Source organism: Microcaecilia unicolor, chromosome 9 (assembly GCF_901765095.1).
Source record: "Microcaecilia unicolor chromosome 9, aMicUni1.1, whole genome shotgun sequence".
Classification (NCBI taxonomy): Eukaryota; Metazoa; Chordata; class Amphibia; order Gymnophiona; family Siphonopidae; genus Microcaecilia; species Microcaecilia unicolor.
This window is the reverse complement of record NC_044039.1, coordinates 217,753,234-217,766,099: the sequence shown is the minus strand read 5'-3', so window position 1 is coordinate 217,766,099 and position 12,866 is coordinate 217,753,234. Positions and strand designations below refer to the sequence as shown.

Below are 12,866 nucleotides of genomic sequence, written 5' to 3'. Positions count from 1 at the left end.
TGACCCCAAGAAGAGCTGGGAAATCAGTCACATCAGAAGGAAAAAGGAATATTTCCTTTGTGTAGGTCATCAGAGACTGTGCCCCAAGTAACATGTTCAGTACTGAAGTATTACCATATTGGAAAAGGTACAGCGAAGGGCGACGAAAATGATAGTGGGGATGGGACGACTTTCCTATGAAGAGAGGCTGAGAAGGCTAGGGCTTTTCAGCTTGGAGAAGAGACGGCTGAGGGGAGATATGATAGAAGTGTATAAAATAATGAGTGGAATGGATCGGGTGGAGGTGAAGCGACTGTTCACGCTATCCAAAAATACTAGGACTAGAGGGCATGAGTTGAAGCTACAGTGTGGTAAATTTAAAACGAATCGGAGAAAATTTTTCTTCACCCAACGTGTAATTAGACTCTGGAATTCATTGCCGGAGAACGTGGTACGGGCGGTTAGCTTGACGGAGTTTAAAAAGGGGTTAGATAGATTCCTAAAGGACAAGTCCATAGACCGCTATTAAATGGACTGGAAAAATTCCTCATTTTAGGTACAACTTGTCTGGAATGTTTTTACGTTTGGGGAGCGTGCCAGGTGCCCTTGACCTGGATTGGCCACTGTCGGTGACAGGATGCTGGGCTAGATGGACCTTTGGTCTTTCCCAGTATGGCACTACTTATGTACTTATGTACTTATCTACTGAGGTTTTACTTTGCAAGCAAATTGGGGGGCAGCACACAATACTGAAAGTGCCGTGTCCCCAGACGGAACTGGAGATACTGTCTGTGAGCTGGCAGTATCGGGATGTGAGTGTAAGCGTCCTTTAAATCCAGGGAACATTGCCAATCGTCTTTCTGAATCATGGGTAGAAGGGTGCCCAAGGAAAGTATCCTGAACTTTTCTCGGACCAGATATTTGTTCAAGCCTCTCAGGTCTAGGATGGGGCGCATCCCCCCCTGTTTTCTTTTCCACAAGGAAGTACCTGGAATAGAATCCCTGCCCTTCCTGCCCGGGTGGCACGGGCTCGACCGCATTGGCACTGAGAAGGGCGGACAGTTCCTCTGCAAGTACCTCCTTGTGATGGGAGCTGAAGGATTGGGCCGGTGGGCAATTTGGCGGAGTGGAGACCAAATTCAGGGTGTATCCGCACTGCACTATTTGGAGAACCCACTGGTCGGAGGTTATAAGAGGCCACCTTTGGTGAAAAAAACTTTCAACCTCCCCCCGACTGGCAGGTCGTCCGGTGCGGATACTTTGATGGCGGCTATGTTCCCATGGATCCAGTCAAAATCCCGTCCCCTGCTTTTGCTGTGGAGGCACAGGGGGCTGCTTAGGCGCACACTGTTGACGGGAACGAGCGCGCTGGGACTGTCCCTGTGCCTGAGGAGGCCTTCGGGCCGGCTGGGTGTACCTACGCTTGCTGTAGGCGTAGGGTGCAGCCTGCCGGGCCCGGGAAAAACGTTCACCTGCAGAGGTGGATGCTGAAGGCGCCCGGTGGGAGAGCTTGTCGATAGCGGTTTCCCGCTGGTGTAGTCAAGGGACATCCGCCAGCTGCTGCTGGGTGCGGTTGTCCAGGTCAGAGGCACGCAGCCATGAGAGTCTGCACATCACTATACCTTGGGCCGCAGCTCGAGATGCCACATCACAGGTGTCATAGATACCCCTGGGCAGGAACTTTCTGCACGCCTTCAGCTGCCTGACCACCTCCTGAAAAGGCCTGGACTGCTCCGGAGGGAGCTTGTCGACCAGGTCCGCCAGTTGCCTCACATTGTTCCGCATGTGGATGCTCGTGTAGAGCTGGTATGATTGGATGCAGGTCACGAGCATGGAAGATTGGTAGGCCTTCCTCCCAAACGAGTCCAGAGTGCAAAACTCCCGCCCAGGGGGCACCGAGGCGGTATCCCTCGAACTCCGTGCCCTCTTGAGAACAGAGTCTACGACCGCCGAGTCATGAGGCAATTGAGGCCGCATCACCTCTGGGTCTGAGTGGATCCTGTATTGGGACTCCGCTTTCTTGGGGATGGTGGGATTAGATAGTGGCTTCAACCAGTTCCGAAGCAGTGTCTCCTTAAGGACATTGTGCAACGGCACCGTGGAAGACTCTCTAGGTGGTGATGGATAGTCGAGGACTTCGAGCATCTCCGCCCTCGGCTCATCCACAGTAACCACGGGGAAGGGAATGCAGATGGACATATCCCTGACAAAAGAGGCAAAGGAGAGGCTCTCAGGAGGCAAGAGCTTCCTCTCCGGTGAAGGAGTGGGGTCGGCGGGAAGGCCCACAGACTCCTCTGAGGAGAAATATCTGGGGTCCTCCTCCTCCCCCCACGAGGCCTCCTCCTCGGTGTCGGACATGAGCTCTCTCAGCTCAGACCTCAACCGGGCCTGTCTCGACTGCGAGTAACCACGTCTTCGATGATGGCGTCGAGCGGTAGACTCCTGCGCCGGCGGCGATGAAGCTCCCTCCATCGACGTCGACTCCACCTGCGTGGCGGTCGACACCGGTGCCGCAAGCAGCGTCGAAGGCCTCAGCATCGAGCCAGAGCCCGCCGGCGCCTCCATCAATGGCGCGTGCCGGCAGAGCCTGGCGCATCAGCCCTTCCAGGATCCCGGGAAGGATGGCTCGGAGGCACTCGTCAAGGCCCGCTGTCGGGAAAGGCAGGGGGGCCGGTGTGGGTGCCGGTCCCGGAAGCTTCTCGGGTCTAGGAGACGGTACCAACGTACCTGCGGACTGACGCAGCGACACCTCTTCAACCGAGGGGGAGCGCTCCTCTCGGCACTGCCGCTTCCTGGGCGTCGAGTTGTCCCTCGAAGTACCGGAGCTGGCAGTCCCATGCGCCGTGGGCGACCGATGACGGTGCTTCTTGGCTTTCTTTCGATGCCCGTCATCGGCGCTCGGCGGAAGAGACGAGGAGGAGGTGGAGCCCCCCTGGCCTCGAGGTATCAGATCCGACAGGGTTCGGTCCCGATGGCCCTGAGCAGAGGGAGTGGCCGGGGCAGACTGCCCGCGCAGCCGCTCACCCCCGCCGTCACCAGCAGGCTGGTGGGCCAAAGGTACCTGTACTCCTGGGGTCGGTGCCAGAGTCGGCGCAGACTTCGTCGACATCGGTACCAAAGACCCGGCCGTCGACACCGATGCCGTAGAGGTCGACATTGAAGGGCCGGGGCAAGTTCCAAAAAGACGGTCCCGCAGAACTTGCCTCGCCACCTGTGTCCGCTTCTTTAAGCCGAGACACAAGGTGCACGTCTTGGAATTATGCTCCGGGCCGAGGCACTGGAGACACCAAGCGTGAGTATCAGTCTGCGAGATCTGCCGGCCGCACAGACCACACTTTTTGAATCTGCTCGGGACCTTCGAGGACATAGACGGAAAAATCGCGTCAGCGAAGTCAAAATCATCGATGGTGGCGGTGAAAAGCACACCCAAAAAAGAAGAAACGACCGCGCGGCCACAAGTCCATGACAACGCGCCCTCGCGGCTAAAAACGACGAGAAAACTCTTCTCTTTTTTTTGTTGGAAAATAACACGCGAACACGTACTCGAAAAGAGAAAAACCGCGGCTAGGCCGCAATCCGGTTTCCGGGGCTGACTAAGAGAGAGACGGGAACACGTCTCTCTCCAGCGCGGAATAGAAAAAAACTGAGCAGGAACGGTCGCGCACAGGCGGGAAGACGGCCGCGCATGCGCGGTGGGCGTGCCCTGCGTGCGGGACCGCCCGCGAAGTTTTCTTCCGGTTGCTGGGGGCTGCCGTGGACGTCGACCCAGTCGTGAGAACAAGCAGCCTGCTTGTCCTCGGAGAATAGATTCTATAAGTGGCACTGACAAATTTAAGCACAGAGCACTATTCTATAACAGATCCACGTCCTTTATGGACCAGCACTAAGCGCATAAATTAACACCTAACTTTAGGAGCTGGCAATTATGCCTGCTGAAAGCAAGTTATGAGCCAATCAAGTCTATTCTGTAACAATGCGTGTAAATTCTGGGAAGGCCCCCTGTCCACACCCAATTGAAATTACACCCTATAGGAGTTTCATGCACAGCATTATAGAATATGATGATGTGCATGTTAACTCCCAATTAACACCAATAATTGGTTGTTAGCAGCCAATTACTACTCCTTAATCAATTAAGCTGCAAACATAAATCAGCTATTTGCGCACAATTTTAGTTGCCATATATAGAATCCTCCAGTTTGGGGTATTGCTCCTGAATCAGCCTGAATTTGCTTACTAGGTGGAAGTTCAGTTCGTGGCTTAAAACTACTACATTTGCATGCTTCCATATGCCTCCGAGATATGGCTCAGCATAGGAAAGAGGAAAGATCTCCTATACTATAAAGGAAAACCATAGGAAAACAGCCAGTTTCAATGAGCAAAACACTTACAAAGTTAAGACACCCCTTCAATACCGACATATCAGCAGAGGACAATTTTTCTGAGATACAAAATAACTTGACTTGAATACACTGATGCATCAGTGGATATAAAGATGCTCAATTTCAAAGCACCAACTTACACAGTTACACAGTAACCTGTGCAACTTTGTAAGTCTATGTACTTTTAAAGATGAGCCTCTCAATGTGCCAGTGTACCAAAGTCATAAGCTATTTAAATATGGAAACAAAGTGGACTGATGTCTAGATTGTTTGTCCCAGACTTCAGAATAAACATGATTTGTAAAATTAGGGACAAATAGGTGAAAAGATTTAACTAAAAATTAAGTGTTATCAATTTTTATAATTACATGAAAAGGAAGAGGATAACAACACTTTGTTGGCACACTTATGGTTAGTGTTGAGATACGGCACATATTAAAGAATCTAGAACTCAAGGGGAATTATCCTTGTACATTTGCCAGGAAGCAAGAATAATCACAAATATACACGTGGTGACTTCATCCTGGGGAGAAGAACTTTAGGCTTCCCTTTATCTCCCGGCCTGTTTAAGGATGGAACCCCTGGCCAAGAAAGTCCCGTAGGCAAGAGATGTCCAAGGCCTTCAGATAGGTTCCATGGAGATCCATGCAGCTTTCTTTGCTGATGACCTGTCAGTGGATATTATAGAGCCCACTAACCCCCTACCAACTTAACATCTCTCTGGTTCCTTTTCTGGCCTCATCAGCATTGAAAAACACATTGGTGTTGGATGTGAAGAACACAGTATAGCCAAAGTGATTTGAGCTTCTTTCCCTAGAAATGAACCAGTGGAACATATCGTAGTATAATAATTCTGTCTAGAGATTTCTCAGCTGGTTTATAGTTTGAATATTGCTCCATTGATGGAATACTTACATAAGACTACAAACAAACATGTGACCATCTCTAAGAAAACGTGACTAAAGTCTCCAAGAAAAAAAAAAAAAAGGAGGCTCTAATGAATTTGGTTAGAACAAACAATTTGAGGCATATTTTCAAAGCACTTCGATTTACAAAGTTGCATAGTAAACTATGGAACTTTGTCAAGTCTAAGTGCTTTTAATGAGTCTTTTTATTCAAATTTTTGTTAGAAGTATACAAGAATCCGCAAACGAACCTTTTCCGGAGATGGGAAGGTGGTAGAATGAGAGGACATGAAATGAGATTGAAGGGGGGCAGACTCAAGAAAAATGTCAGGAAGTATTTTTTCACAGAGAGAGTAGTGGATGCTTGGAGAATTCCTTTATTAAATAAAACGGAAAAACCAATATTCAAGACATTACATCATGCCGTTGTAAAACCAGCCCCACTACACTTTTATACAAAAAATACAAACCCGATAAAACCCGTCCCCCCCCCAAATCCCCCCCCACCATACATTCAAATCAACTTCAAGCGTACATGCTTCCACCAAACCCCAAAATTAAGTACCCCCCCCTCCACCTTTCCCAGCGTGCCAATTCCTGGACGGCTCGGACAACGTCCCAGGAAACCTGCTCAGCCGACCTGCACTCCTGGCGCATAGACACCCCGCATCGGGCCACCCACAGGCAGTACCTGATAATCACTGATATGAGGAAGGCGGTACCTGGCTCCAGCCGCCCCGTCCCCTGCTGCCTCCCGTACACCCAGTCTGCATAGGTGTAGGACGTGAAGCTGGGGATGGCCAACAAGGCGGCCACTCTTCCACAAACTGCTCTGGAGAATGGACACTCCATAAGGAAGTGGTCCATCGTCTCCAGCTGACCAGCACACTCCCCCCTCGGGCAGTTTCGGTCCTGCATGCTTCGGTGCATATTTGCCCTAACATATAATTTACCGTGAAGGGACAGCCAGGCAATGTCCCTGTACTTGTTCGGGAGTCGTCTAGATGAAATAAAGCCCAGGCCCTGCCTCAGCACGGGCCCTGGAGCATCCCTAAGAGTCAGGGGAGATGAGAAATGCTGGGAGCGAACCCGCTCCACCCAGCTCTCCCTCTGCCCCGCCCTTATTTCCTCCCATGTAATGTCCCACAACCGGACCAGCTTTACTAAGGATTTGTAGTAGCCTACCCCCTCTGGGAAACCCTTCCGCAACCTCCCCACCTTCCCCCCCTCCCCACCAAGGGCCCCAAAATCCCTCCCACCACTGCACAACACTTTGTGCCCACCCTGGGGCCTCCGACCCTCCCCCCCGCCCAAGGTTAAACTGGATGAACAGAGAGGAGAATAGCAAGACAGGGTTTACCATCCCCACCCCCCCTTCCTCCCGCGACCGGTAAGTAATATTGCGTTTTACCGGGTTCATCCTGTTGCCCCACAACAGTTGAAAAAACACGCTGTACAATGAAGTGAAACAGCATTCCGGCAAAAGGCAGATGTAACTCAAGAAGAGAAACATGGGGACTATCTGGGTCTTCAACAACCGGACCCTGTCTGCCATGGACATCCGCCACCCCTTCCAACGATCCACCTTTTCCCTTGCCTCCGATATCTTTTGCTCCCAACTCTCCCGCCCGTAATCCCCCCCCCCAAAATACACTCCCAACACCCGCATTCTTTCAATCCCTGCAGGAAACCCGCCCCCTAGGTTAAATCGCCGTTCCTCTGGACCCACCCACAAGCTAGTACACTTACCCAGGTTTACCCGTGACCCCGATGCCTTGGAATATTCTTCAAGGGTCTCCCGCAGCATCCTCCCCTCCCTCTGGTCTGCCACCCAAACGGTGACATCGTCTGCATAAGCGATGACTCTCAATACGTTCCCTTTGCCAACCTCTACCCCTCTGAGCCCTCCCTCCCCCCCTCCTTCTAGCCTCCGCACCAGGGGATCTATGGCAAAAGCGTACAGCAGGGGGCTCAATGGGCACCCCTGCCGTACCCCTGCCGTGACCCCCACCTCCACCCCCCTCCATCCATTCACCAGGGGAAAAAATCGCGCCCCAGCATACAACAGTTGCAGTTGTGCGATCCACTCCCCCGGGAAGCCATAGTGATCCAGGACCTTCCACAAGAACTCCCACTGCACTCGGTCGAAAGCCTTGTCCTGGTCCAAGGCCACGACCAACCTACCATCTCCCACCCGGCTATGTTCCAAGCCCTCCCTCACCCAGGCTACTGCCTCCAGCACCCCCCTTCCTGGGGCCCCACACCTCTGCGGGACTGCTAGCACTTCACCGGAGACCTTCCTCATGCGAGCATGAAGCATGTGGGCGAAGATCTTCCGGTCGCTGTTCAATAGTGCTATTGGTCGCCAGTTCGCCACGTCTTGAGGGTCCTTGCCTTTGCTAAGGAGGACCAATGCTGATCCTCCCATAGACTCCGGCAAGGATCCTCCTGTTCGCGCCTCCTCCCAGAGTTCCAGCAAGAGCGGCGCCAGCTGGTCCCTGAACCGTTGGTAAAACTCCGCCGGAAGTCCATCCGGCCCCGGCGCTGTTCTGCGCCGCAAGGCCCCAATGGCCTCCTCCACCTCACCCAGCGTCCACGGCTGCGTTAAGACCTGAAGATGGGGCCCCCAGTTACCCACCCCCGGGGTCCCCTCAATATATCTTCCCATGGCCTCTGTCCCCAACTGTAGGTCCGAGAAAACCCGCCCAAAATGCGTCCCCACCACCCGCAAAATACCTTCCCTGGATTCTTGGAGCACCCCCCCCTCATCCCTAAACCCCACCACCACCCTCCTCTCCCTTCGTTCCTTGCAGCAGTCATACGGGTCCGGACCAAGCAGCTTCCCGAAGTCCCGCTCTTAGACGAGGGAAGAGTAGCGGTTGTACTGTACTCTTTCAACCTCCTGCTGCAGTACCTCAATATCCTCCTTCCTCCCCCCCCGGGAAATTAGATTATCCCGTCGCTTTCTCAGGGCGATCCCCAACCGGGTGGCCTCCCTTCCCTCCCGCCTTGCCTGACGGAGAAAAAACCCTCTGGTGCGGTGTTTCAGTACTTCCCACCAGTCCCTGAGGGAAGGGAAGACACCCTGAATGGACACCTGGTCTGCTAGGAATTCCAGGTACTCCTGGTGCAACACCCCCTCCTTCAACCATTGAGATTCAATCTCCATAACCCTTTCCCTAGCTTGCACGCCCCCCCTCCCCCCAACTCTATCATCACCATCCTGTGGTCAGAGAAATCTACTTCCACCACCCTAGGTGCCTGCCTACATGCCCCTTCCCGAACTATAAACCGGTCAATTCTGCTCCTACAGGTGCCCCGTGAAAAGGTGAAACCCTGATTCCCACCACCAAGTGCAATATGTACATCCACCAGCCCTGCTCCTTTCATAATCCCCGCTAGTCGAACCCCATCATAACGTACTTGTGGTGCCCGCCCCCCCACTATCCTCTTTCCGTAAGATAGTGTTGAAGTCTCCTCCCCACACCAACTGCCTTGAAGTGTATAGGTAAGGCTTAATTTTGTTGAACAATGCAGACCTTCCCTGTTTGCTTTGCGGTCCATACACATTAATCACCCGCAAGGCCACCCCCCGCAATATTACGTCCAACACCAAACACCTACCAATACCCAGCTCCACCACCCTCTGAATCTCTACTTTATTGGTTTTAAAGAGGATGCCTATCCCCCCATACCTCTCCCCGGCCAGACCCCAGATAGAGGGTCCCCATCTCCAGGCCCTCTTTGCCCGCCGGATGTCCTCCAGCGTCTGCAACCGGGTCTCCTGGAGGAGGAAACAGTCCGCCTCCACAGCAGAGAGGCCATCAAATGCCAAGCTTCTTGCCCTCTGGGAGGCGACACTAGCCACATTAAGTGTGGCGAACACCAATAGCAGTCCCGCCATCAGTCCTCGCTACCACACCCCCCGCCTTCCTGGCTGCCTTCCCTTCTCTCCACACCATCATCCGTGGTCCCTTCCCCTCCACCCTCTTCTTCCTCCTCCGCCCAATCCCGGACCCCTAGCTTAAACATCCCTTCCCCCACCCTTGCTTTCTTCCTCCCTATCTTCTTTTTGTCTTCACCCACCTCCCTCCCTCCCTGGGGATCATCAACCGACCTGCCCCCCTCCTCTCCTCCCTCTTCCACCCCTACTACCTCCTCTTCTTCCACCCTTCCCATCAATCCCGCCTCCGACCCTTCCTTCCTCCCCTCACGGGCCTGCATTACTACATCCTTTCTTACCTTCCTTTCCTCTCCCGCCCTCCCTGCATCAGCTGTCACCTCCCCCGATCCACCCACCTCCCCCCCTACCCTTCCCCCCTCTTTGTCCCTCAAAACCCTCTCCCCCCGTTTCTCTTTCCTCTTACCCGCTGTTCCCCTCACTCCTTCTCCCCTACCTCCCAACCCGTCCTGCCGGCTACCCCCATCCTCTACCTCCTCACCAGCCAGTTCCTCAACCCCTCCCTCCTCTTCCAAACCCCTGAATCTATTCCCTACTTCTATCCCCATTCCCACCCCCCTTCCCCCCTTTCCTCTTCGCTGTTTCTTGGACACCCGCGTCCAGCCCTCATCCTCCCCTTCCTGCCGCTTCCGACCCTCCCCCAAGCCCCCCCCCCCTCTACCTGTCCCTGTCCTTCCCTGGACCCTTTCCCCCCCGCCCCGGGAACCTGATCATGGTCTGCTTCCCCTCCCCCCTCCCCCTGACCTGAACCATCCCTATCTATCTCCTCCTCACCCCCATTATGGGAGGCCCAAGGGCAGGCTCGAAATGCATGCCCCAGACCCCCACACAGGTTGCACCGAATAGACATACAGGACTCCGTGGGATGCTCCTTAGACCCGCACTTTCCACACTGCACAACCGGGCATGACATACTAAAATGTCTAAACGACCCGCACTTGTGACACTGCCGTGGCTGCCCCTTATAAAAGCAGAGAATCCGATCCCTGCCGATGAACGCCGAGGAGGGAATGTGCTGGGTGACATGCCCTGCCTGCCGCAGCCTAACCTGCGCACCCCAACCTCCAGCCCACACCCTACTGGGGTCCGGGAGTTTGGACAAGGGGGTACGCAATTCTGCGTACCGTTGTAGCCAGAAGGCCAGGTCCGCCCCTGATAGAGACTCATTTCGAACCAGAAGGGTTACCTGCACCAGGTCGGGTCTGCTAATCGGTACGGCCCGGTAGTTCTTCCAGTCCCCTCTCCCCCGTACCCCTTCGTATCTCTCCCAGAAGACCTCCATGCCTCGCTGGGTTAGAAAGCTGATATCGTATTCTGGTATATTCACCGGATGAATACAGGCATAGAGGTCCTCTGGGAGGAATCCTAGACCAAGGACCAATCTCAGGACTGCATCCCTGCTTGGCATCCCCCCCTCCCCCACCCATTTCAATTGTACCACATTCCTCCTTTTGGGAACCTGGCCTCCCCCCCACCCCCCTCCCCATCCTTCCCCACTGCCCCCAACCCCCCTAGTTCCCCTGCGCCCGCCTCCTCCACCCACCACCGCCGCAAAGGACGGACCCCCCCCCCCCCCCACCGTCCCCCCCCTTCTCCAGCGCGGGGACCCCCCCGCTCCTGATGCATCATATCCTCCTTCTCTAGCCTTCCCCGTTTCTCAGCCTCCCTCCCTATCCCTCCCCCCAACATGCCTTGTACCCCTTCAACCAGCAAACCTTGGTCCCCTGCACCCCTCACCCCCCGAGCACTCGTATCCCCTGCAGTCACAGTGTCCATCAGTTCAATGCCTCCTGCAACAGAAACCCTGCCTGTCTCCCCATCGATTTGGTCCGTATGAACTTTGAGAGCAGGTTCCCCTATATAACCGGTCCCCTCCCGGTGCCCCTGCCCCCCCCCCCGCCAAATCAACCCCCCCCCCCAGAACCAACCACCCCGCTGTCTGGCCGGAATCAGAATCCCCAGTACCACCAGTTACGTTTACTTCTGGTGCGCATGGCAAGGCAAGTACCCCTCCCTCCCGCCCAAAACCTGCTCTCTGGACCGGGTCCCTTTTTTCTCCAACGTTCTGCTCCGTCGGATCCTCCAGCCCCGCTGTTTCGCCAAGCGGATGAGGCTTCCCACACTCCAGAAGTGCCTGCCCTCTCACACATGGGGAATCTTCTGGCGCTGCAGCTATTTCACCTGCCAGCATTTGTAGCTGTTCTGCAGTCTTTCCTGCTCCCACAGCCCGATTGGCTGGAGCCTCTGCTGCCAGGCCGGTTTGTTGCAAACACTCCTGATCCTCCTGTGCTTTCTTCATTGAGAACCCCTCCTTTTCACCTGCTGTTTGTCCAGCTGCAGCACTCTCTGTCACCAGGTTTTCCTCTGCTAAAACCTCAGCATTCTCAGTCTTTGGCAGTGCTGCAGCCTGCCTGGCCGTGACCTCCAGCCCCTCAGTGCTGCATGGGCGGGGCCTCCCCAGCTGCAATGGAGTCAGTGTTTGTTTGCTGCTCTCAACTCCTGCTGCAGGCAATGGGCACAAAACCTGTGGCTGCAACTGCCTCTGCTGACCTCTTGCTCAAGTAAGTTTTTCAGTTCTGCTTCCACCATCACTGGTGTAGAAAAGAGTCTCTCTCCTGAACTTCCAGCCCCTGTTTCTACCAGATGAAAAGTCTGGGTTTTAAAACTTTTTTCCTGTTCAGTTTTTCCAACCTCAGGTTCCCTTAACGAGGATGCCTCTCCAGCCCCACCTCCAGTCCTGCTTGCTCCAGAAGCTGCCAGAGACTGACTAGCAAGGTACTGCATATACTGTAATGTCTTTTGGGTACTGGGCCCAGGAAGCTCCTTTGGCCCCTGGGTGTTCTGGGGTCCAAGGTCTGAGCTCCTACTCTCCTTCTCTGTTTGCTGTTGTGACTGTTTGAAGGTTGTCAGGGCCTTTCCCCCCAAGGCCATTCTTTCTCTGTTGATGTAAACTTCTCTCAGAGGGTTCCCAGGGCCCTTTTTCAATGCCCCCAGCAAATGTTCTTTCTTTTGAAGAAGCTTGAGTAAACGGGTTACCTCCTTTGTATAAGTCTTGCGGTGCTCCACTGGGGCTAGTTTGCACAGGGCTTTTGCCATTTTAACCCGTTTCCCCAACTCTACCACCTCTTTTTCTGTGCTTTTTATCTTTCTCACCATTTGAATCAGGCCACTGGTCGGGTCCTCTGGATCCTGACTATAGTCTGTGAAATCTTCCTCCTCTGAGGAGTCACTGTCCTCCTCCTCTGACACCGGTAGGGCCTCCCGGCAGATCTCCATTACCTCTGCTCTCTCCTCTCTCTCCTCCGATCTGCTGTTCTCTGGGGCCTCCCCCCGCTCTCTCCCCCCCTCACCTGCTAGATGGCGTGCCACTGTGAGGGGGGTACCGGTCTGGGTTCCTCCCGTGGAAGCCTGCACTCTTCGATCCACAGGGCTCCTTTCCCTCCTCTCTGGAGCCCTGCCAGAGAGGGAACTACTTCTCCTGGCCTTCTGGTCCCTGGCCCCAGGAGACCCCCTGGCCTGGGGCTGTCCTGAGGACCGCTCCCCAGGGACCTTCCTCATTTCTGGGGAAGGAGCTAGGCCTCACTCCCTTCCCCCTGGAAGCCTGCAGAGCCTCTGGCAGCACTTCCTCCTCCTTCCAAG

General features: G+C 54.4%; 1 protein-coding gene across 1 annotated transcript in view; it reads right to left on the bottom strand.

Annotated features, from left to right (window-relative positions):
• Positions 1 to 12,866, bottom strand: part of STON2 (stonin 2) — a 257,064-nt gene that overhangs the window by 51,488 nt on the left and 192,710 nt on the right. The window lies entirely within an intron of this gene.